The sequence below is a fragment of the Oncorhynchus tshawytscha genome, linkage group LG25, assembly GCF_018296145.1.
Source record: "Oncorhynchus tshawytscha isolate Ot180627B linkage group LG25, Otsh_v2.0, whole genome shotgun sequence".
Lineage (NCBI taxonomy): Eukaryota > Metazoa > Chordata > Actinopteri > Salmoniformes > Salmonidae > Oncorhynchus > Oncorhynchus tshawytscha.
The window spans coordinates 5705048-5730290 of record NC_056453.1 but is presented as its reverse complement, the minus strand read 5'-3'; the positions used below and the strand labels follow the sequence as shown (position 1 = coordinate 5730290).

The 25243-nt window shown below is 45.2% G+C and overlaps 1 protein-coding gene across 6 annotated transcripts in view; it reads left to right on the top strand.

Moving 5' to 3' along the window:
- Positions 1-25243, top strand: part of LOC112224099 (retinoic acid receptor alpha) — a 247855-nt gene that overhangs the window by 189380 nt on the left and 33232 nt on the right. The window lies entirely within an intron of this gene.

Sequence of the window (25243 nt, the reverse complement as noted above, 5' to 3'; positions counted from 1 at the left end):
TCAAGAAGCTTATTAAATAACATGATCATTACACAGGTGCACCTTGTGCTGGGGACAAAAGGCCACTCTAAAATGTGCAGTTTTGTCACACTACACAATGCCACAGATGTCTCACGTTTTGAGGGAGCATGCAATTGGCATGCTGACTGCAGGAATGTCCACCAGAGCTGTTGCCAGAGTATAATGTTAATTTCTCTACCATAAGCTGCACCCAATGTCGTTTTAGAGAATCAGGCAGCACATCCAACAGGCCTCACAGCCCCAGACCATGTGTATGGCAAGGTGTGGGAGAGCGGTTTTCTGATGTCAACGTTGTGAACAGAGTGCCCCATGGTGGCGGTGGGGTTATGGTATGGGCAGGCATAAGCTACGGACAACAAACACATGCATTTTATCAACGGCAATTTGAATGCACACAGAGACTGTGACGAGATCCTGAGGCCCATTCATCCGCCACAATCACCCCATGTTTCAGCATGGTAATGCACAGCCCCATGTCGCAATGATCTTTACACAATTCCTGGAAGCTGAAAATGTCCCGGTTTTTCCATGGCCTGCATACGCACCAGACATGACACCAATTGAGCACGTTTGGGATGCTCTGGATTGACATGTCTGACAGTGTGTTCCAGTACAGGCCAATATCCAGCAACTTCGCACAGCCATTGAAAGGAGTGGGACAACATTCCACCACCCACAATCAACAGCCTGATCAACTCTGTGCGAAGGAGATGTGTGGCGCTGCAAGACGCAAATGGTGGTGACACCAGATACTGACTGGATTTCTGATCCACGCCCCTACATTATTCTTTTCATAGTATCTGTGACCAGCAGATGCACATCTGTATTCCTAGTCATCTGAAATCCATAAATTTGGGCCTAATGAATTGATTTCAATTGACTGATTTCCTCATATGAACTGTAAGTTAGTAAAATGTTGTTTATATTCTCATTCAGTATAGATTAGTCTACTGTAAATCACTGGTCATGTGCTTGGGTTTGTGTTCTTTCACTAGAATACTGCAGGCCTTTTGCTACCCTACCATTTTGAACCACAGCATTTGCCCTTTGTGTCAATGCCATGTCCCTATATATTTTCTGCATACTCTTTCATGTCCAGACTCCTCGAGTACCTTTTAGTGCTTTTATGGACAGGGTCTTTTTCCCTTGAGACTGTGTGGACTTGAACCTGATGGGACAGGCTAGATGGATGGACAGGCCTGTGTTGGGCAAGGTCCCCTGTTTTGACAGGGTGAACAGCAGACACAGTCTCACGTGCGTCCGCCTGCTCCTGTCAGCCCTTCAGACGGTGATTTAGTGGCCCTGCCGGACGGCTGAAAGCCCAGAGCGCAGTGTTCCACAGAACGACGCCCGCTTTCACCTTCAGGTGCACATCAATAACCTGCTTTGTCATCAAGGTATGTTTGTAATGGCGCGGGGTGAAAGGAGTTCAGTGCCGTGCCTGGGAAAGGCTGCGAGGCAGCATTTCACAACCTGCCGTCACTCGCCTTCTCAAATGGCACCCTGTTGTCAACCTTCAAAGCAGCCATCGCTTTAATGCCATGCATAATTGACCAAATACAGATGCCTCTCTTAGCCAGGTTACCAGCGGCATCCGGGTCACGCGGCGCACTCACGCGTTATTGTTTTTTAAAAAGGAGCTAAATGTGTGTGGTTCATCACCTTCAGTATTGGCACTTGGCACTGCACATGTTTCACGTACACACAAAAAACAGCGCTGACTTCAAGGGTTTTAATGTCATGTGGGCGGCACAGTAAGAACCTCTTTAGACCTCAATCATGAGGGGAATTCAGCATATTTGTGCGGAGATTGTGTTTATGCTCACAATCTCACCCTTGGATCCAACAACAGACTCCGGCTTGTTTGCAGAGAGAATTAGCCAGGGGCATTGGTCAGAGTACTGTACGCAAGCTGGGTTTGACGCTAAATCCCCAGACAGCGGTGGGTTATGCTGCAAAGCCCACTTCGATGAACAAAGCAAAGCGGACCGAATGGATTCAGACAGTGTCATTGATTCATTAGAGCTTAAGGGGGACTGGTAATTGCAGACATTGTGACTATAGGCCGTAATCTCACTATCGATAATGACGTTCTCCCTCTGTCCCCAGACAGACAGACAGACAGACAGACAGACAGACAGACACAGACAGACAGACACAGACAGACAGACAGACAGACAGACAGACAGACAGACAGACAGACAGACAGACAGACAGACAGACAGACAGACAGACAGACAGACAGACAGACAGACAGACAGACAGACAGACAGACAGACAGACAGACAGACAGACAGACAGACAGACAGACAGACAGACAGACAGACAGACAGACAGACAGACAGACAGACAGACAGACAGACAGACAGACAGACAGACAGACAGACAGACAGACAGACAGACAGACAGACAGACAGACAGACAGACAGACAGACAGACAGACAGACAGACAGACAGACAGACAGACAGACAGACAGACAGACAGACAGACAGACAGACAGACAGACAGACAGACAGACAGACAGACAGACAGACAGACAGACAGACAGAGACAGACAGACAGACAGACAGACAGACAGACAGACAGACAGACAGACAGACAGACAGACAGACAGACAGACAGACAGACGATTGCAATGGCTTAGGTTAAGGTGGTTGTTCTTTAAAATATTCATAGCCTCTTTATTTAAATCAATTCTGGGTATATGAAGGCAGCCAAGCGTCAGACTGTCAGAAATTGAGCCGGCTTGTTGTAATCACCTCTTTACTTATCTCTACAGATGGTTTGTTCGCAACGTGCTCTGCTTGGCTGGCTACACAGCATATTGAGAAGAGCTCCCGGTCTCTCTCAATAACTCTCTCCCCACCACCCTCTTCGTGTCTCATCCACACCCCCTGATAATAGAACATGCATAAATTCATTGAGGTATCGAACCGAGGACATTTATCACCCCAGATTTCATCTAGCAGGTGTTCTCATTCCCAAAGTTTTTCTCTTTTTTCCGCCTGTTCCCATGGTTGCATTCTTTCACATGATGCCTAGGTGGTAATCTAGAACCTCTCGGTCTGGAATTATTCGTCTTTAGGCTGTCCTCATTTTTATTATCATTTGACACTAGTTTCCTGTTCATGTGCTCTCTGTACATGGAGTTATTACAAGGAAAGTCATCATATTTCATCAGAAACTGCATAATTCTCTCCACTTGCAGCAGGGTGAAATACCCCCCACAAACTCTATCCCTTTGACGCAAAGCAAGATGGCCGTCTGGCGTCTGCCAATCGCCATGCCCTCTGGTGCTCCTCTGGAGAGTCTGAATGTTGCTACATCATCACACGGAGAGCCAGCCAACTGTGTACGTCTCAGGTTGTATGTCTCCACACAATGGAATTTAGAGAGTGGGACATCCGTACCAAATGCCGCGAATAGCCCAGAAAATGGGGCAAAGGTTAGCACGCTAAAAATAATGGCAGTGTTCCTGCATCTGCGAGAGAAAGAGTTGCTGCCACCAAAGTGAGTTTTAATCTCTCACCAAAATAGGCACTCAGGAGGAGCTTATAATAAATCTTCATTATGGATACTGTATACTGCTCTTACATTTAAAAAAAAATTGAAGGTCATATCATATATCCACAATCTATTTTATTTATTCTCATGAAAGTGTATCCGTCTCATTTTCTGCACCAGGACCTAGTTTTAATAATAGGGGGCCAACCTGTGCCTGAGCACAAAAAGAAAAAAGCCATTGAGTCTGTGGCTCAGATGATCTCATTGCGGTTACAGAAGCTGGTTCCTTATTTGCTCTGCCATCACAATAGTGTTGTCTGTGTTTGTAAGGCTGTGTCTAGACTTGACAGTTCATGCAGCTTTAGTATTCTGATCATAGAGTTCTGATCATGGAATTCCGAATGCTACACCTACATTTAAATGTCTACTGTGTCTACGGCGTGTCCAGATTCCCTTTTCCCGCGGTATATTCAAATGCCAGTATGCATTCTTCAAATGTTGTAATTGGCTAAATATGCTAATAACAAAACAACATCTGAGGGCAGTAGCTAACTAGCCAGCTAATCTCTGTCGCTAGCTAGCAAGCAACGCTAAAGGGATTGCAAACGGTTTGGCATAAGTCCAGCAAAAACATTTCTCACACGCTGGGAATGTATTTCCTCCAACGTTATGATGAAAAGTAGGGATGCACGATATATCGGAGAACATATCGGAATTGTCGATATTCACAAAAAATTACATCAGTACTGGCCGATGTCTAGTTTAACGCCCGATGTGCAAAACCGATGTCAAAGCTGACTTGTATACCTATATAACGAATGTACATGACGTAAAGACGCCATGTAAAATGTTGCACTATACGTGCAACAACTGACCTAGCCCACAACGTCTGCTGTAAAGATCAAGCAGTCAACAAGTCGAGCAGTTATTTGAAAGAGTAACAACATTTCAGCGAGACAACTCAAAGGCGAAATCCATTAAAGCCAAGATAATTGAATTCATTGCCCTTGACAATCAACCATTCTCAGTCGTGGGTGATGTTGGCTTTCGCTGACTGGTCGAGCACCGGTTAACACTACCAAGTGCTCTATTTTTCAGATGTTGCCCTACCGTAGTTACACAGTAATAGCCTCACTGCTATCAGCTTCACGACATACATACTGTGGAACGCCGTTTGGATCTTTGCGTGTCAAAAAAGATACAATAGCACTGTCAAAGCTGTACAAAAAAGTCAGGAAACAAGTAAACACCGGCCACGAACGATGTGTTTACAATACTGTGTTGGTAATTAAGCAGAGTTACACAGTAATAGCATCACTGCTATTAGCTTCATGACACATACATACTATGAAACGCTATTTGGGTCTTTGCGTGTCAAAAAGATAAAGTAGCACTGTCAAAGCTGTACAAAAAAATAAGCAAATAATGGCCATGAACGATGTGTTTACAATACCGCATTGGTAATAAAGCGTTTTTTCGACCGTAACTTCTGGTGTAGCTAGCTTTGCTTGGTACCTAGCTAGCACCAATACAACCAGCCTGAAAGCAATGACCAGTGGAAACTGCAGTCATGTTCATTATTCTTAGCAATGATTTAGGAATCCTTGTAAGTATTAGCTAGGTTGCCACTGGTCAAGTTGTTCGCCTATTGAAATTGAACTTCAGTTCATGAAAATAAATAGCTAGTCAGCTACTTAACCCTGTTGCCCGAAGCTAACGTTATAAGCAGTTAGCTAGTTTCATCTGGCTAGTGAGGCTTGACCAGACCGGGTTATGTATTGTGAAGCTATCCAGAATAAGGATTAGGCACAATAGTGGAATTTGCGGTTTGCCTTCAAATAGAAGTATGTCATTGACAGTGATGCAAATGAATACAAATAGTAGAATTATTCCATACTTTTATTTTGAAGGCTAACCGCAAATTCCACTATTGTGGCTAATCCTTATTGTGGCTAGCTTCACATAGATGGTCCGACCACCATTAATCAGCGAAGAACTCTCTAATAAATTAGTTATTTTAGATGATGACACCAAGTTAGCTATATATATATATAACTATAACTACTGAAACAGATTGTTGTTTTGCTGTGTTTTTGGGGACGAACATTGTTTGCATCCATGAGCTAGCTGGCTTTTTGTTATGACCTGCACTGTAGGTGCGCGAGACAACTTTACTAGCATCATAGCATATGTATTGATGAATCGTTGTGACATATGTAATACGAGTGATAGTATAATCAATGTGTAATAACTGTGTAAAAAATGTATGAATGCTATTCAGGTCCTGATAGGTCAACAAGCTTATTTGACACGTTAAATAGTATCTTTGACACGCAACGACCCAAACGCGTTCCATAGAAATCCTGGTTGGGAATGAAACGACTGAACAATGAAACAGCACAGCAAGTAAGTGAAAGAAATAGGTTCTGATTATGTTTTACTAGTAATGAGGACATACGTAAATGCCAACAAAAGAACTTTTTGGTGTGTGTAACCTTTTATTTAACTAGGCAAGTCAGTTAAGTACAAATTCTTATTTACAATGACAGCCTACCCCGGACGATGCTGAGCCAATTGTGCGCCGCCCTATGGGACTCTAAATCACAGCAGGATGTGATACAGCCTGGATTCGAACCAGGGACTGTAGTGACGCCTCTTGCACTGAGATGCGGTGCCGTAGACCTCTGTGTGTGTGTGTGTGTGTATGTGTGTTAACTATTTTCAACTGTTCTAGAATGCTTAAAAGGCAGCTAAATATTTAAATATTGGGTATCTGATTTTTTTGAGGAGAGGAAATATCAGGTATCGGCCAACAATGTCATATCGGTGCATCACTACTGAAAAGGTGTCTCTCTGCCCCTCAACATACGTTTTCTGGAGACTTGTGGGAGGAGTGCTGATGACATCGCCCACTGTATGCACTTTCGGTAGCCTGATTGTGTCCAGATTGAGGAGAATCCGCACCCAGATCTGAACACAATCAGTCCACAAAGCGACTTTTGTGTATCTAGACCCTTCTTTTCAATGCGATCTTCATATTCTGATAGCAGAAGACGTATGCACAGTGCATTCGTAAAATATTCAGACCCCTTGACTTGTTCCACATTTTATTACATTACAGCCTTATTCTATAATGGATGAACATTGTTTCCCCCTCATCAATCAACACACAATATCTCATAATGACAAATCAAAAAGAGGTTTTTAGAAATGTATGCAAATGTGTCGCATTTACATAAATTGGCAGCGATTACAGCCTTGTCTTCTTGGGTATGATGCTACTGTACAAGCTTGACACGCATGTATTTGGGGGAGTTTCTCAAATTATTCACTGCAGATACTCTCAAACTCTTGTCAGGTTGGATGGCGAGCGTCACTGCACAGCTATTATCCGGTCTCTCCAGAGATGTTTGATCGAGTTCAAGTCTGGGCTCTGGCTGGGCCACTCAAGGACACTCAGAGAGTCCTGTGTTGTCTTGGCTGTGTGCTTAGGGTCATTGTCCTGTTGGAAGGTGAAACTTTGCCCCAATCTGAGGTTCTGAGTGCTCTGGAGCAGGTCTTCATCAAGGATCTCTCTGTACTTTGCTTCGCTCATCTTTCCCTCGATCCTCACTAGTCTCCCAGTCCCTGCCGCTGAAAAACATCCCACAGCATAATGCTCTCATCACCGTGCTTGGAGGTTCCAAACTTCTTCCATTTAAGAATGATGGAGGCCACTGTGTTCTTTGGGACCTTCAATGCTGCAGACATTTTTTGGTACCCTTCCCCAGATCTGTGTTTTGACACAATCCTGTCTCAGAGCTCTACAGACAATTCCTTCAACCTCATTGCTTGGTTTTTGATCTGACATGCACCTTAGATAGACAGGTGTGTGCTTTTCCAAAGTATGCCCAATTGAATTTACCACAGGTGGACTCCAATCAAGTTGTAGAAACATCTCAAGGATGAGTAATGGAAACATGATGCACCTGAGCTCAATTTTAAGTCTCATAGCAAAGGGTCTGAATACCTATGTAAATAAAGTATTTCTGTTTTTTATTTTTAATACATTTTTCGTTTTGTCATTATCAAATATTTGTGTGTAGCTTGATGAATGTTTTATTTAATCCATTTTAGAATAAGGCTGTAAGGTAACAACATGTGGAAAAAGTCAAGGGGTCTGAATACTTTCTGAAGGCACTGTATATACCTTCCTTCCATTCCTCCAGCCAAATCACAGGTAGGCTTTTGCAAATATGATCATCTCAGACATTCTATGCAGTATTGTATTATACATTGTGAAGTTAAATGCGCCACATGTCTTGAGTAGAAGACTATCAGTGACAGGTTGTTTTGTGTATAACATACCATTTAGAAAACCGGAACAAGCGTCTGGGAGATGGAGCGATACCCCCGTGCTATCGCGATACTAGGCCTGGTACCAGTATCGTTAGTGAAATGTTGGTATCGTGACAACACTAGTAGTTGTGGAGATATTATGGTAGGTTAGCAGTAATGCTATATAGACAGACCCCATCTCCTGAAGAAGTGTAATATCTAGGCTAAAGCTCACTGCGTCATAGTCCAGTTTCTGGCTATGGACCTCGATAGGGATACGGCTACTTCTCATCAGAAGACATTTCAGACAGACACTGTTCAGTGGAGGAGGAGAAACGGCACCCTGGGGATTTCTAGCCTACAGCTCCCAGTGTTTTGACGTTTCAGACAGACATATGAAATATCTAATTGACTATGACTGTCCCTTCCTCATTTAGGCCACTTTTCTTTGTTTTTTTTTTCATCCACTGGCTGTTGTCTTAGATCTGGGAGAAAATGGAGATGTGCCGTCTGCGCGGTGGGGAGTCTGGTTGTGTTATATCGGGGGAATTTCTCAGGAACCTGAGGGAAGCTTTTGAGAGGAGGGCAGAGAAAGGAGGCATTTATGTATTTGTTTCATAAGAGAATAGCTTTTGATATGATTCTGTTTGGACTTCTATTTAGCTCTTTTTGCTGTTCCGTGGTAGGCAAACAAACACCTCGCTGTTTAAGCAACACCATCTCCGATGTTCCAATATAACTGAAGTGTTGCCCAATGAGAGTCTCACAAAGTGCTGAAAGTACAGTATATCCATCCGCAAATATTTCCTTTTCTGCTCGTACACACCTGTGTTCACACAGTGAGTAATGTTTGTGGACACATCAAGACCAGAACTGAGAGAGTGCTGTACTGTACAGCGTAACACTGATCATATCAGTAGTTAAGGAAACACTCTTACTACAGCAGTCTACTTTTCCCCTTTTCTCCACCCGAGGATGTGACTAAACGTCGGTGACACATTGAAACTGTCGTGACCGAGCCACCACACTGCGTAGACTAGTTGCTCTCTGTACTGGAGTGTAGTCCCGCTGTCTCTGAATCCCTGCTGCCTCCACGTAACAGACAGGTCTTTATTCCCTTATACCGTAGGTGCGAAACCTTTTTGCACAGGCGCGGCTGATGCACAATAGCGACGGATTACTCTGTCAGCACCCTGAGCGGCGAGGTTTCACTTGGAGAAAAGGGGCTGCTGGCATTTTCAAACCCTCATCCCTCTGGAGCAGTCGCACGGTTTAATGTCATTTTTGGCTCCTGGTATTTTGCCCTTTTTCTTCTTTGAACAAAACCAAGCGACTGGGTTGAGAGACAGAGAGGGAGCGAGTGAGGGAGGAAGAGAGTGAGAGCTGAGGCTTTGCTGGAAGGACTCATTATTTGTGGGCTCTATGTTTCGACTGATGGAGACTTGGCCTGGAATCAGTTTTCTGTGAAACGGGCCCGTTGGCAAATTGAGTCTGGTACTGAATGACCTATATGCTATTTAGCGGCATTACACCGTTGCCAATGTTGATCTTCATCCGCCTTTCCCACCCTCCCCCACCCTCTTCACGTCCTCTCCTGTGACATATGGAGCCAAAGCCCCACACAATCCTAATGACCCAGCAGCGACTCTGTTGATTCTACCCTTCCCACAAAGAGCCCTCCGATTAGGGCAGTTTCCAGCGACACCGCTCCACAATTTGGAAACTGCGTCCATGTTGCCCCAAAACGGAGGACGGTACCGGCATACAATAGCTGTGCAGAGTGAAGCGAGAGCCGCTGACTGGCTGCCCACGTGAAGTCATTGAGCCGTCGCCTGTCACCGAAGGGTGTGTTGCTATGCGTGCTGTCTGCATGGCTGCCTAAATTCTCTCTCGGGGGTGAAATCTTCTGTGTGAATTATGGATTGGGTGTAATGCAGCGATTAGCCCCCCCCCGCCGCAAACGTCTTGGTCCTGCTGCGCTGTTAACGGTGTGAAGGTGACCAACCAGGTGTCTGCAGCAGGATGCAAGGGACTGGAACACCCTGGGCCACAGATTAAAAAAAAGGTTAGGGTAAGACCAGCTCGAAAGCCCCCATAACTGTCCTTCGCACCTCGCCCGACATCCACGGCTAAAACGTGCAGAGGTAGACTGAGGTAAGGAATATAAATCCCAGAGAGAAAGAGATGCCACCAAAGTCCAGTAGATGGCAAGGCCTTATCTGTGTTGAAGGCCACTAGGAGTACCTCATCATGTCAAGAGGAACGCTATAACTAACCTCTCCTTTTTGTACAACACAGAGAAAACAAGGCGCACGGAATCATGGTCAGCCGACTGTCTGATAGATGGAGAAGAGGGTTTGGGATTCCCCTGGTAAAGGCTACCTGTACTCTCCTAGGCACAGCCACACAGAGCCCTCTCTTCAGAAGCCTGATCAACCTGCTGCTTCCCCTGACGTGGCCTCTTTGAGCCTGGCTGTAGTCAGTCAGTTTGAACTCATTGTGAAGCAGCCAGTCAACTCAGCAGAGGCTCCTTGACACCACTACACTCTGCTGGATGTGGACCAGTGCCTTCTGTGCAGAGGCATAATGGCTGCGTTCACTATCCCCTCAGGACTGACGCCGAGTCGGCAGGGCACGCAGCCACCGCTACGTCGCTTTTTTTAATGCTCGGTCTATCTCTTTCTTTCAGTTTTCTCATTCTCTCGCTCTCTCTTTCTTCCTCTCTGTTTCTCTCTCTCCATTGACTCTCCTCCATCTCTCTGTTGCCAACTGCTCTCTTCCTCTGCCTCTCCCTTGTCCTACTCTGTCAGCTCCCATCTCTCAACCCTCTCGGCAGGGCTCTTTAAAAAATAAACGTCTTCATAAGACTCACGTTCGTATTGTCCCCATTCCCCCCCAATGGTTGTCTGTCCTATCCTGTAGCTTAGCATAGAAACTAGGGTCTCTACCTAGCCTATACTGCATCCCATTCCCCCCCAATGGTTGTCTGTCCTATCCTGTAGCTTAGCATAGAAACTAGGGTCTCTACCTAGCCTATACTGCATCCCATTCCCCCAATGGTTGTCTGTCCTATCCTGTAGCTTAGCATAGAAACTAGGGTCTCTACCTAGCCTATACTGCATCCCATTCCCCCAATGGTTGTCTGTCCTATCCTGTAGCTTAGCATAGAAACTAGGGTCTCTACCTAGCCTATACTGCATCCCATTCCCCCAATGGTTGTCTGTCCTATCCTGTAGCTTAGCATAGAAACTAGGGTCTCTACCTAGCCTATACTGCATCCCATTCCCCCCCAATGGTTGTCTGTCCTATCCTGTAGCTTAGCATAGAAACTAGGGTCTCTACCTAGCCTATACTGCATCCCATTCTCTCCTACTGTGCCATGATTTCTGAAAAGCTCCCGATCTGTGAATAAGGCATTGGGGAGGCATTATGGATGGGCCACTTAGCTTAATTGACAGTTAACTGGGAAGGTCCTGGATGCTCAGGTGTAGCCGCTACACGGCCGGCAGGTCAAACGTTGAGTTTGGGGTCAGACGGGCGTGCAGGTTAACGGGGAAGGATTAACGCCTCTCACCTGGCCGACCGCAGCCTCAGGTTACCACCAAGTTCACTCTTCGCACAAAGTCCATTAAACCCACACACACAAACATATGCAGACACACAAACGCACACATGCAAACTGCCTCCACATGAGGCTGCCAGGGGGAGAGAGGATCAGGGGAATAGCACTGACTAGTACCAGTGGACATGCTGGTGGCCAGCCATGTCAGAGGAAATCTAGCTGTGTGTGCGTGTGTGTGTGTGTGTGTGTTACAGCCATGATTACATGGCTCCCCTCAGGCTGTTTGTGAAAAGGTCAGGGATCCATGCAGGAAATGAGTGTCTGCAGAGAGAGGGGATGCTTGTCTGTTCCATGCATACTGACACACACACTACTAGGGAAAAACTAAATTAACACTGACAGACAAAGCTTATCGTCCTTCATTAAATTCTGGAAACATCCCTGTTATATCCCCCAGACAGGAATAGTTGTCTGGCTACCCAGACTCATTGCTCTGGGCAAACGCTACGCCACACCCACGGACATTAGTTTCCTCTCTGAAATGAGTCTGGGTCTGAGTTCCTCCCTGACCCTTCACTGAAAGCGAACACATTCAGGGTCGTCTGGCTGGTCCAGAAGCCAATAGGTTGGGCCAGAACACACGTGGGTAAATCTGTCATTGGCTTTCATACTGTGATTGGTTAGAGACAATCCGAATCACTTTGTTTTGTGCAACGCCCCTCGTGCCTCTCGTCACCCACCGCAAACGACTTCAGTGACGACAGTCTCAGACTAAATAAAAGTGTGTAGCGAATGACTGTGCTGCGGAAGAATTCGGTGTGAGTCGTCAGGCTAAGGGAATGGGATGCCATTTGGGACTATATCTGTTTTTTCCACATTAGCAACCTGTGCTAAAGACAAATGAGTCTGTCCTCCCCTAGCTCGGCCCAAATCCACTGCTAAGGAGCCCCCTGACTCTGCTCGGCAGACAGCTGAATCAAATGTGTGTCATCAGTCATCATTAGGGGGAATGAGGAGGAGGCTGATCTGAGGGCAGGGGTAGCTGTACTCTGCTCTACTGTGCTCCTCCATGATGACATAGGCTATAGCTGGGTGGCTAGGGTTCAAATACAAAATGAAGCTCTGTTGCTAGGTCTGTGCTGCCCGTCTTTGGTGTTCTGTGCGGTTTTGGTTATTATGTTATGGCTTTTAACCTGAACATGCACCTGACATTGTACTGGTGGTCATTTATGTAGGGACTGTTTTTGTCCTGTCCATTCTTTTCCTGTTCTGTCCAACACTGGGCAGTACAGGAATGTGAACCATTTATCTAGCTGTGACATCTATGGAGATAGAACATACATGAATGACAGTTGGAATTATTAAGGTTAAAATCACTTTGACAAGTGTTTGAAGTGATCGCTTGTTATCTGCGATCTAAAGTCGGAGATGGAAACGAGATGATCCGGTCGCGATGCTATACACACGTCAGTCAGTCATGCACACACACACCTAATCATCCCCCTCATTCCTAATTGGAATGTATCACTCCTCACCTCTCCACCTGATAGCTGGTGTGTGGGCGTTCTGGCACAAAAATGGTTGTCGTGCATCACCCAGGTCAGTCCCGCACTTTGGTGGTGGAGGAGGTGAGTTTCTCCCTTACTATGTAAAGCTCTTTGACTACCTCAGTTGGTAGAAAAGCACTAAAGAAATCCAATCAATTATTATTAAGTTAATTAACCGTAAAGTTTGCAGAGATCAACTGGTGGTAATCCTCTCCCCTGTAAAAGACTATTGTCTTCCACACAGAGGGAGAGAAATAAGAAGAGGCTGAGCGAGAGCGAGGCAGGGAGTTTTAGTTTAACATGACAAAGCCTGATTTCAGCAACCCACTCCTTCTCTACTGACTCTCTGTTTTCTCTCTCTGTTTTCTCTCAATCCCTTGTTCGCCCATCCCCTCATAACCCTCCCCTACCTCTCCACTTCAACTCTCGAATGCAAATAGACCCCCCCCAGCCTCCCCTTGCATATATTGGCCCACTTCCTCTAGTGTTGAATATGCGTTTGAGAACAGAGGGCTGAATAAATGCCCGTCACAATGGATTAGGCCCTATCAATGTGCAGATAACCTCTGGAGAGAGCAAACACACAGGTATGTTTGAACTTCTGTCGGCCCACAGACGTGAGCACCCTGTCACTGTGTGTGGTGTTGGGCTAATGCAATTTATTAGCCCTAGTTAATATACAAATTCACTGAAGGGTGTTGGCGCACAAACATGCTTTTCGTGGCGTAGTAAATCCATAGAGATTTGTATCTCTATGGATTTAAAAAGTCTTTGAAAACTACTAATTAAGTGAGTGCTTTGCTAATCGTTGTTGATCTTTGAGGTGATACCCTGTTGTTTACTTTTGAAGACTGAGAACTTTGGAGTGGGCACATGTTTTGCTGTTTTCTAGTGTACTGCATAGTGCAAACGGAAGAATACGGAGTCAGTCCAGCCACACACTGAATGCATCTCCAGACCTGACCTTGACAGCACTACCATGCGATGCCCCACCATGCCTCATGCCCGCTGGCACAGGCCTTGTGTCTGCAGCTGCACATCAGAGAGAGAGCGTGAGACACACACTCTTACATAGTTCCACCCAGTTAACGCATCTTTTAAAAAGAGGGATCATCTCAATGTTTGATGCAGCACTTTCACACTTTGACAGTTCTCATTTTAAAAGCTGGTTTGTTAAGACATCAGCCTAATTCACAGTTGAGCATAACGATCGTTGGTGTACGATTACTGTCACGTGACCCTGGCTAACTAGGCCTAGGCAGTCCACAGCAGAAGTGTGTCACAAGGTATGGGGCGGTACAGGGCAGGGATTTGTCAAAAGTTAGGCTGTATTAGTGCTAACACACCGCACACAGTCCTTCTAGAACAAACAAGCCGGCATTCAGGGCTTTATTCGGGAACCTTTTGAAATGTTTTCCTTTCATGTCACAGTTCCCCGTTAAGCTGTCTACCAGCTCAGCTCATCATGTCTGTCCTCTCCTTGAAGTAGGCGGTATATGGGCCAACTCGGCTGTAGGTGTTGATGCTGTTTCTGCGTCCCAAATGGCATCCTATTCCTTTTTTTTGTGCACTACTTTTTGACCAGGGCCCGTATGGCACTATTTAGGGAATAAGGTGCCATTTGGGACGCAGGCTGTGTCACTGTGAAGTGCATGTTTGTAACGGCTCTTATAGAGACTCTGGGAAAGACCAATGAGATGATTGTGTTGCGAAACACTGTAAGCGCTGGCGTTCTATATAATGTAGCATAGCAGTGTCTGAGAGATGACCGCACAGTTTTCCTGCCATTATGGAAGTAACAAACACGTACACACACACACACACACAGCTCTTTTACCAGCGTTCCTATGTTTCTGACTGAGCCTAAGTTGCACCAACACTGGACGAGATCATGTGTGAAGGGCAAAATTCTCCATTCGCCACTCACGCACCTCCATGCCCTGGCATCCCCTGTTACGGCTGCCCTTTGCCCCATCTCTCAGCCACGTTGTCCCCCACCATCAGCTCATGCCAAATGTCTTGAGTCACCCCAGGCAGGTGCCAGCACACATGACCCCGGTGTCAATCAGCAGCTTTAGACAGCTGATCTGCCAGAGAAAGTTGTTTGCCCGCAGTGGGTAGTAGGCGATCTGTTGATCTCTTCTAATCTGAGTCAATGGACTGTAGAAGACTGTTAGCTTAATGCATGTGTTCAGCTCTGAAACTCAAAAGCTGTTCTTACAGCTCAAATGTTACTCAGATGTGCTGAACACAAGGCTGTTGCAACATCGACGCCATCTGTTGAACTCTTCTAATCTGAGTCAATGTATTGTAGTTGACTGTTTTGTTTGTGTTCAGAATCGGAGCCGAATATGGTTATATAATAATTCAAAAGCTGTCATTATAGCTAAAGGGTTTCTGCGTTAGACTAGACAAGGCTATCGTACCGTCAGATCCGATGAACACATAACTCAGTATGGCTAAGATCTCTCTGACTCTCGCTCTCTCGACCTAATCTTTTCCATCTGCTCCTCGATCCTCTCCCCCTAGCCCAGTCTGGCCACATATGTTTAGTCTCCTCCGTTTGCCTTTGCACCAACAAGTAATGGGCTGATACTGAAACCTTGTGCATTATTCCAATCCTGCCAGTGACGAGAAATGATCTTGGGCCCCTGAGAAAGGGGCTGGGATCACAAAGGAATACATATGCTGGGTCTGAGTGTCCTAGACAATTGGCTGATTCAAACCAGACCTGGGAGATAAGAAAAGAGCTCACGCCACACACTCCCTCCCACTTCACCCATGTGTAAAGACAGCACAAATGATCCTCCTAATACGCAGCCTGCCGCGTTTGCCCCAGTTCGGGCTCTACACTAACATGGCCATTTCCTGCAGGAGAGGAGTGATCCTGGCCCGCGCAAGAATGGGGCCACTCTTACCTGTACCCTTCTGCTTCTCCTGGGGCCCTCGTCCATTAAGGGGTCCGTACCGGGTTTGACTGTGTGTTTGACTTAATTTGTGGCTCTTGAGTAGTGGGGTGAACGTGTAAATGAAATTGGGATCCTTAAAGTTAAGAAAAATGCCTAATCGAAAGAGAAAAAAATTGAATCTCCCTCAAAATGTTAATCACAGTGCAGATGGTTTGCCTGCTCTTTCTCTTCACTAATGATAGGAGTGTGTTTAGTCTTTTGCGTGTACAGTATCCAATCCTGCTTTACTGAAGTTGCGAGACATTGCAAGCCAAGAAATTCCACATTTTTATTTAACCTTTATTTAACTAGGCAAGTCGGTTAAGAACAAATTCTCATTTACAATGACGGCTTACCGGGGAACTTGTTCAGGGGCAGAACGACAGATTTTTACCTTGTCAGCTTGGGGATTCGATCCAGCAACCTTTCGGTTACTGGGCCAACGCTCTAACCACTGGGCTACCTGCCGCCCCAAAATACAGTATATCATTGCGAGATTCAGGTTTTGCTTGCCGATAGATGGGCACACTGTTCTGACTCACCCTGTCCCTCACCATGAAAGATGCAAATATTTGTGTTCCTGGAAGTACGGCAACTAATCAGTCACCTCTGTTACAAAAATACTGAATCTTAGGAGTCGATTCCTAGTGGAAGATGTTTTCTTTCTACCAAATGTCTTGGGAAGTCATGGTATTTAACAAACTTGAAAGTACTTTTTTTAGGAGAGGGTGGTCTTGTGTGCAAGCAGCTTGAGATGATTTGATTGACAGTTCTGGACTCCAAGTGATGGACGTTAGTACTGCTTCAGGAGCCGCATTCCTTTCCAGACAAGTATAATACCCGTTCAGTGGCACTTTGAAGTTATCTACAGAAAAATGTTTTGTGTTGGCATTTTAAAAAGCTGTGGTGTGCCCCTACATGCAAACAAACATGCCGTAGCCGAGGCGCTTTCAAGGGTATATGACAGCGGTAGATCTAACTTTATTATCCTGCCCTAGTGGTCATACATATGTAATAGGACCATTATCCTGCATTGTGAATTGACGTCACATTTTATTTTTCTTGTTACCATTTTAATGGAAAAACAATTTTAAATGTTTTTTAAACACTAAGCAAAATTTTCCATTTGTCTACTCTTTATAATAGACATTGGAGAGTTATTGCTATAATTGCCTTTGCATTACAGAGAACTTGAAAGCTGTTCACTCAGCCCCCCCCCCCACCACCAATTGCAATCTAATAGCTCCCAGTCCAACAAGTGGTAGGGCCTAATTTCTCTGAATCCCAGATTCCTAACACTACCCGGACATAATAAATCTCACGCTCCCATCCAATCGTATTAAACGGGATTAAGGGCTGCAGTTTTATTTAATCTAAACATGTATATTTTTAAATCTCCTTCCAATCTGGCCAGGGGGCGGGGCATCCGGGAGTTGGTAGGGCTGCGCTTTGTGGATCTGGGAGGGGGGGTGGAGACTTTTGCGCCGATCACTCCTCCTCGTCACCAGAGCACATGTGGCTGAGATGGACAGGGAGCCCGACTCACCGCAGACAAGCAGCAGCTTTGTGGGGTGCTTACCTTGCACTACCAGGCAGGGGGCAGTGGTAATCGTCACACTCACTCTTTCTTACAGTAATACAGACACACACAAGCATGCATTTATGCTAACACACACTCGTGCATCACTCACACAGGCATGCACATTCATTCATGCACTGTGCTCAAGAGGGCTGAAGAGGAGGAGGGAGAGTGACGATATATGTGAAAGGCTTAAGGCTCTGTCTCTGCTCCTTTTCCCCTGGGTAACCCTCTCTTTCTCTGTCTCATCTGCCTGTCCATGTGTGTGTTGATGATCTATTAGTTGTTCAGGATCTGGCTTCAAGTTGTGCTGGTGAATGGCAGGATTTTCCTCTGGGGTAGGAAAAGGCCCCATTTTCCCCAGAAGTTAGTAGAACGCTGACCAAGCATCCTCGTGTGTGTCTTCCCTGCTTACCCACATTTCTAACACCGATACCAGAAAAAACACAACTGCATCTTCTGTCATCCATCATCCTCTGTTTCTCTCCTCTTAGGCCATACCATATTTGACTACACATCAAAGGTCTGTAAATGTGAAGCCTGTCTGGACTCTTGAGAACTATGATACTTTTGACTAGAACTAGATGCCTCTTTGCTGTAGACGAGACACTTTCCATCCATTCTCAATCATATTCTCTGTTCATTATTTTGGTCGGACATCAACGAGTCCCTAATACGGTCTGTCTGGTCTGGTCTGGTCTCATCTCTGGCTGTGTGTGTCTGGGGTCTAATGTAATAGAAAACACACAATCCTGTGCCTGGTGGTAAAGGACAGTACACTGGAAGACCCCGCGAATGCCCCCTCACCCTGCCCGACGACTGCTAGCCTCGCCAGCCCGTTCGCTAATGTAGTTACCGTTCCCCCTAATGACGCTGAAATCTCATTAATATGCTTCACAGCTGGGCCCAGTCACCCATGGGGATGATGTTAATAAAATCTCCCTGGCCTATAACCCAGAGCTGAACCTTACACAGACCAGGAATAGGCCAAAGAACGATGCCTAGCTTTATTACAAGATGGCCAGTAGTGTTGTCTGTATGCGTTTATATATAGCCTGGGTGCCACTCTGTTTCTGCACAAGCCAATGACAGAGGAGTTCAATTGACTGGTAATCAGGCTAGTTTCGGATTATTATCAGAACTTTTGATATAGCCTACCTTGTTGTGATTATGCCTCTTTGAATCATCCCTTTGTCCTGCTGTTCGGTGTAACGGAGTACTGAAGAGATGTGTAATGTGAGCACAATGGTTGACTCATCAAATATGCAAAGTGAATCTGAAGAGCGACATTATGAGACCCTTAACACTCAAGCTAATTAAATCACTTTGGGTGCTGCTGCCCTGCAAGCACATTAAGTTAAACCATTAACATGTTTTGGCTGCCGACAAAACACAACACACACTTTGTTTCTGAATGTTTGTCTGGGAATGTGAACATCAAAGGGAATTCTGAGAAATCAGAGTTGTTGTATCATGGTCGTAGAGTACGGTTACATGCGCACAATAATGTGATTTATTGTGGAGAATCAGATTTAATATCATAGTATAAAGTTTGAATGCTTTCCGACGTGTTTACATGGACACTGAAATCAAGCTGCCTGATGGCACTCTGATAAATGCAGAAAAACGCCAATCAAGATAAACGTCCTGCCACAGCGGGCATGTTATTTTTGGGAAGCATATTTGATTGAGGTCAGACATATAAAGTTTGAATGTGAACTACTTATAAGACGCAATACATTCAGTTGTTCCGAACTCAGGCTCGCTCAGCTGGTGCTACTGTAGCAGATGCGCAGATCAAAAACACCACTGCAACGCCGATTTTAAGGTGTTTACGTGTCCTAATAATTCTAAAGATTGCTCAGAAAACCAGGTGTTTTAATCGGCGTATACTTTGATTTTGACCTCACGCCGATTTAAGATGAACAGAGTAAGGTGTTTACATGACTATTGCATAATCTGCCTACTGCCATAATCTGTTTAAAATCAAATTATTACTCTGCATGTAAACATACTCATAGATGCTAGGAGGTCGAGATGATTGGAATTGGACCTAGCCTGTCCTCTATCTAGCAGACCCTTATACAGTTTAGCAAAGTTACCCTCTCTTTCATGGTGCCTACAGAGGCTGCTTTAGCCTTATCAGTGCTGGGTAACAACTGCCCAGATGTACTCTATTGTCCGTGCTTCGGTAGAGCTGGTGTGGCCCTGTGCAGTAGCAGCAGGCTCTGTCCTCCTGAGTCAGCCATCTCCATCCCACAAGAACAGCATTGTTCCGCTCGGCACTCCAGAACTGAGCCATTGTGTTTAATTACAGTAGCCAGTCCCCTCACAGACTTGTCCTTCTGTCCCAGATTTTTTTTCTACAAAAATATTTGTGTGCTTTCATTAGGACAGTTAGTTTGTGTGTGTGTGTGTGTGTGTGTGTGTGTGTGTGTGTGCTAAAGGGCTGTTGCCCTTGTGCGCGTGTGTCCTGTACATTTGTGTGTGTCTGTATACATACGTCTAATGAAGGCAGCTTTAATATGGATGAATGTCCCGGTAATAATGCAAGGTTGTAATGGCTCCACATCAGAGAGAGTTAGAGGGCGAGCGAGAGGAAGGGAAATGGCAAATGCGCTTTTGCTAATGAGAGAAGATGTGGTGTGTTACGTAAAGATTGCTCTATTTAAGTTTAATTTGTTTGACATGAGCGTAATGACTGCCAGCCAGGGCCAATGGCATCAGCAAAAACCGATGCCAGCACTGATGACAATAACAAAGGGCAATGAAAGCAAAAGATTGCATCCCTCCCTCCCTCAACCCTTCACCCCACCCCAAATGAAAAAGAGGGTGCTCTGAGTGCATCTCTCCTTAACTGCCCCTGAGCTATTCATTACCGCCTAGCTGATAAAAGGTGAAGTTTTGTTTACAAGCGTGTGACCTGTTCCCTGATCCACATCCTGATGGAGAGAAAGGTCTTTAAGCTCGCTTCTTCTTGTCCCCCATCAGTTGAAACGAATAGCGGACCCTATTTCATTCATGCCGATTTGAGTGTTTTCTGTATTTCGCCTTCCCTCTAAGCTTGTCCTCTGGGTTAAGTAAACCAATACATAACATGGTTAATACTGTTTACTGCATGTATGCACAGCAATAAAGGGAAGACATGATAAATGGTGCTCTGGTTTTCGTCTGGATGTGCTTACAGGATGAAGCATGACACAAAGGTGTATCAGAGACTTTAGGCATACGTAACAACACGTTTTCCCTGCTCGCTCTCAGACCACGGTGGAGGGCCATGTGAGTAAGGCTGCAGTAAACTGTCAATTTGCCTCCAGTCTTGACCAGGCCTGGTTACTATAGGAAGCCTATAGACTTTATAGTTCACTACCTACCAGACTCCTTGCTAAACATTCATCGTGCAGCCTTGCTTTTGGCCATACAGGTGCTTCCATCTTGGCTGCATCCTCTAGTCTTTGAAACCTAGTCATTGTATAGGTAATTTTCCATGTCTGACAGAATGACACTAAAAATGCCTTTAAAAGAACCAGTGAGTGCAATGGGGGCACATATAGATGTACAGAAGTAGAGTCCCCCAGGGAGCATCTGCGAGATCACCTTTAATTTCCTCTATAGAAGTATTTTAAAGGCACAGGCTGATCATAGGCTTTGAAGTGCTTCCTGGGCTGGTTTGTTTTTACACACAGGCAAGACCCCCCCCACCGGGGATGAAAAAAAATAAAGAAGTTTTCCTGAGATGAGAAGGTTTTTAAAGGTCGTTTTCCATACACCGGTGGTGCGGTTAGTGCCCCGTTGAGTCCGTGTCCCTTGTGTGTGGTTTTGACTTGACTGGGTAAGAACTCGGCATGGCATTCTGTAGAGAGTCACAAGGGTTGCATGTGGAATTTAGCAGAAACCCACAGAACTGATCTCGTAATAACTGTGGGACATTGCTGGTATGATGAGGGAGGTATGGGTACAGCAGGGTTGACTAATGAAGACCACCCTGTACACAAGCAAAATAAACTTCAGTTTGTCCCCTAATGCTAAACTAAGAGGCCACATATACTGTCAATCAATAGATCAGTAATACTGGAAAACTATTCTTACATGTTACAATATGCTGTTTGTTGAAGACCGAGGTCTCTCCATTTTCCTTCCAGTTTTCACTGAGAGACAGGAGTGAGATTGTCTTCATATCCTGGTCTGATTAGTGTTGCTGTTGGTCCCAGCAATGTGCGCTTCATTACAGTTCTCTCTACAGTTAGCTGCGTTAATGCAGTTCTCTCTACAGTTAGCTGCGTTATTGCAGTTCTCTCTATAGTTAGCTGCGTTATTGCAGTTCTCTCTACAGTTAGCTGCGTTATTGCAGTTCAGTTAGCTGCTATAGTTAGCTGCGTTATTGCAGTTCTCTCTACAGTTAGCTGCGTTATTGCAGTTCTCTCTACAGTTAGCTGCGTTATTGCAGTTCTCTCTACAGTTAGCTGCGTTATTGCAGTTCTCTCTACAGTTAGCTGCGTTATTGCAGTTCTCTCTACAGTTAGCTGCGTTATTGCAGTTCTCTCTACAGTTAGCTGCAGCGTTATTGCAGTTCTCTCTACAGTTAGCTGCGTTATTGCAGTTCTCTCTACAGTTAGCTGCGTTATTGCAGTTATTGCAGTTCTCTCTAGTTAGTTAGCTGCGTTATTGCAGTTCTCTCAGTTACAGTTAGCTGCGTTATTGCAGTTCTCTCTACAGTTAGCTGCGTTATTGCAGTTCTCTCTACAGTTAGCTGCGTTAATGCAGTTCTCTCTACAGTTAGCTGCGTTATTGCAGTTCTCTCTACAGTTAGCTGCGTTATTGCAGTTCTCTCTACAGTTAGCTGCGTTATTGCAGTTCTCTCTACAGTTAGCTGCGTTATTGCAGTTCTCTCTACAGTTAGCTGCGTTATTGCAGTTCTCTCTACAGTTAGCTGCGTTATTGCAGTTCTCTCTACAGTTAGCTGCGTTATTGCAGTTCTCTCTACAGTTAGCTGCGTTATTGCAGTTCTCTCTACAGTTAGCTGCAGTTACAGTTAGCTGTTCAGTTCTCTACAGTTAGCTGCGTTAATGCAGTTCTCTCTACAGTTAGCTGCGTTAATGCAGTTCTCTCTACAGTTAGCTGCGTTATTGCAGTTCTCTCTACAGTTAGCTACAGTTAGCTGCGTTATTGCAGTTCTCTCTATAGTTAGCTGCGTTAATGCAGTTCTCTCTACAGTTAGCTGCGTTAATGCAGCAGTTATTGCAGTTCTCTCTACAGTTAGCTGCGTTATTGCAGTTCTCTCTACAGTTAGCTGCGTTATTGCAGTTCTCTCTACAGTTAGCTGCGTTAATGCAGTTTGCAGTTCTCTCTACAGTTAGCTGCGTTATTGCAGTTCTCTCTACAGTTAGCTGCGTTATTGCAGTTCTCTCTACAGTTAGCTGCGTTATTGCAGTTCTCTCTACAGTTAGCTGCGTTATTGCAGTTCTCTCTACAGTTAGCTGCGTTATTGCAGTTCTCTCTACAGTTAGCTGCGTTATTGCAGTTCTCTCTACAGTTAGCTGCGTTATTGCAGTTCTCTCTACACAGTTAGCTGCGTTATTGCAGTTCTCTCTACAGTTAGCTGCAGTTATTGCAGTTCTCTCTACAGTTAGCTGCGTTATTGCAGTTCTCTCTACAGTTAGCTGCGTTATTGGTTCTCTACAGTTAGCTGCGTTATTGCAGTTCTCTCTACAGTTAGCTGCGTTAATGCAGTTCTCTCTACAGTTAGCTGCGTTAATGCAGTTCTCTCTACAGTTAGCTGCGTTATTGCAGTTCTCTCTACAGTTAGCTGCGTTATTGCAGTTCTCTCTACAGTTAGCTGCGTTATTGCAGTTCTCTCTACAGTTAGCTGCAGTTCTCTCTACAGTTATTGCAGTTCTCTCTACAGTTAGCTGCGTTATTGCAGTCTCTCTTACAGTTAGCTGCGTTATTGCAGTTCTCTCTACAGTTAGCTGCGTTATTGCAGTTCTCTCTACAGTTAGCTGCGTTATTGCAGTTCTCTCTACAGTTAGCTGCGTTATTGCAGTTCTCTCTACAGTTACAGTTAGCTGCGTTATTGCAGTTCTCTCTACAGTTAGCTGCGTTATTGCAGTTCTCTCTACAGTTAGCTGCGTTATTGCAGTTCTCTCTACAGTTAGCTGCGTTATTGCAGTTCTCTCTACAGTTAGCTGCGTTATTGCAGTTCTCTCTACAGTTAGCTGCGTTATTGCAGTTCTCTCTACAGTTAGCTGCGTTATTGCAGTTCTCTCTACAGTTAGCTGCGTTAGTTGCAGTTCTCTCTACAGTTAGCTGCGTTATTGCAGTTCTCTCTCTACAGTTAGCAGTTGCAGTTAGCTGCGTTTGCAGTTCTCTCTACAGTTAGCTGCGTTATTGCAGTTCTCTCTACAGTTAGCTGCGTTATTGCAGTTCTCTCTACAGTTAGCTGCGTTATTGCAGTTCTCTCTACACAGTTAGCTGCGTTAGTTTGCAGTTCTCTCTACAGTTAGCTGCGTTACAGTTAGCTGCAGTTCAGTTCTCTACAGTTAGCTGCGTTAATGCAGTTCTCTCTACAGTTAGCTGCGTTATTGCAGTTCTCTCTACAGTTAGCTGCGTTATTGCAGTTCTCTCTACAGTTAGCTGCGTTAATGCAGTTCTCTCAGTTACAGTTAGCTGCGTTATTGCAGTTCTCTCTACAGTTAGCTGCGTTATTGCAGTTCTCTCTACAGTTAGCTGCGTTATTGCAGTTCTCTCTACAGTTAGCTGCGTTATTGCGTTATTGCAGTTTCGTTATTGCAGTTCTCTACAGTTAGCTGCGTTATTGCAGTTCTCTCTACAGTTAGCTGCGTTATTGCAGTTCTCTCTACAGTTAGCTAGCTGTTATTGCAGTTCTCTCTACAGTTAGCTGCGTTATTGCAGTTCTCTCTACAGTTAGCTGCGTTATTGCAGTTCTCTCTACAGTTAGCTGCGTTATTGCAGTTCTCTCTACAGTTAGCTGCGTTAATGCAGTTCTCTCTACAGTTAGCTGCGTTATTGCAGTTCTCTCTAAAGTTAGCTGCGTTATTGCAGTTCTCTCTACAGTTAGCTGCGTTATTGCTATCAGGATCTGAAATACATTTTGCTATTCTACACGTTTGTCCCCTGATATGGGAGAATCTGGGGTTGGTTTTAGAGTAACATTTCTCCATTGTTTCTCCGGCAGTGAGCATGTTGGTTTGTATCAGCCTGGGTTATTTTTGGTTGACTGAATATACTCTTCCCAGGCGTTTTTCAGGAGCATGTCCACTGGGATCGACAAGCAGCGGTATCCATGGACACATTAAAAGGAGAGCCCAAGCTGTGGCTGTGCGTGTGAGAGAAAGAGCAACGGAGTGTGTTTAGGTGGACGATGGATATAAGTGTGTTTGTCTGTGCGCGTAAGACACAAACACACTTGTGTGGCTGCCAGCCAAATAGTGTGAGAGGGAGTGTTGGTGTGTGTGTGTGTGTGTGTTCGTACAGCCGTCTGGTTGTGTTTCCATCCAGAGCGTCTGTCTGCCGCGTCACGTGGCGTCCCATTGCCAGCTGAACTGCCGGCCTGGTGAACCTGTGAGCTTTGTGTTAAATATAGATCGCTTATTTACACACGAGTGCTGCCCGGGCCTTTGGGCTGCACAGAGACGTCACAATCCTTACTACCAGAGCTGACGCAGGAGGGGAGAGGTCATGACGCAGAGCATACACACACAAACACAGAAAAACGCACGCTTTATAAAATAGAATAATTTCACA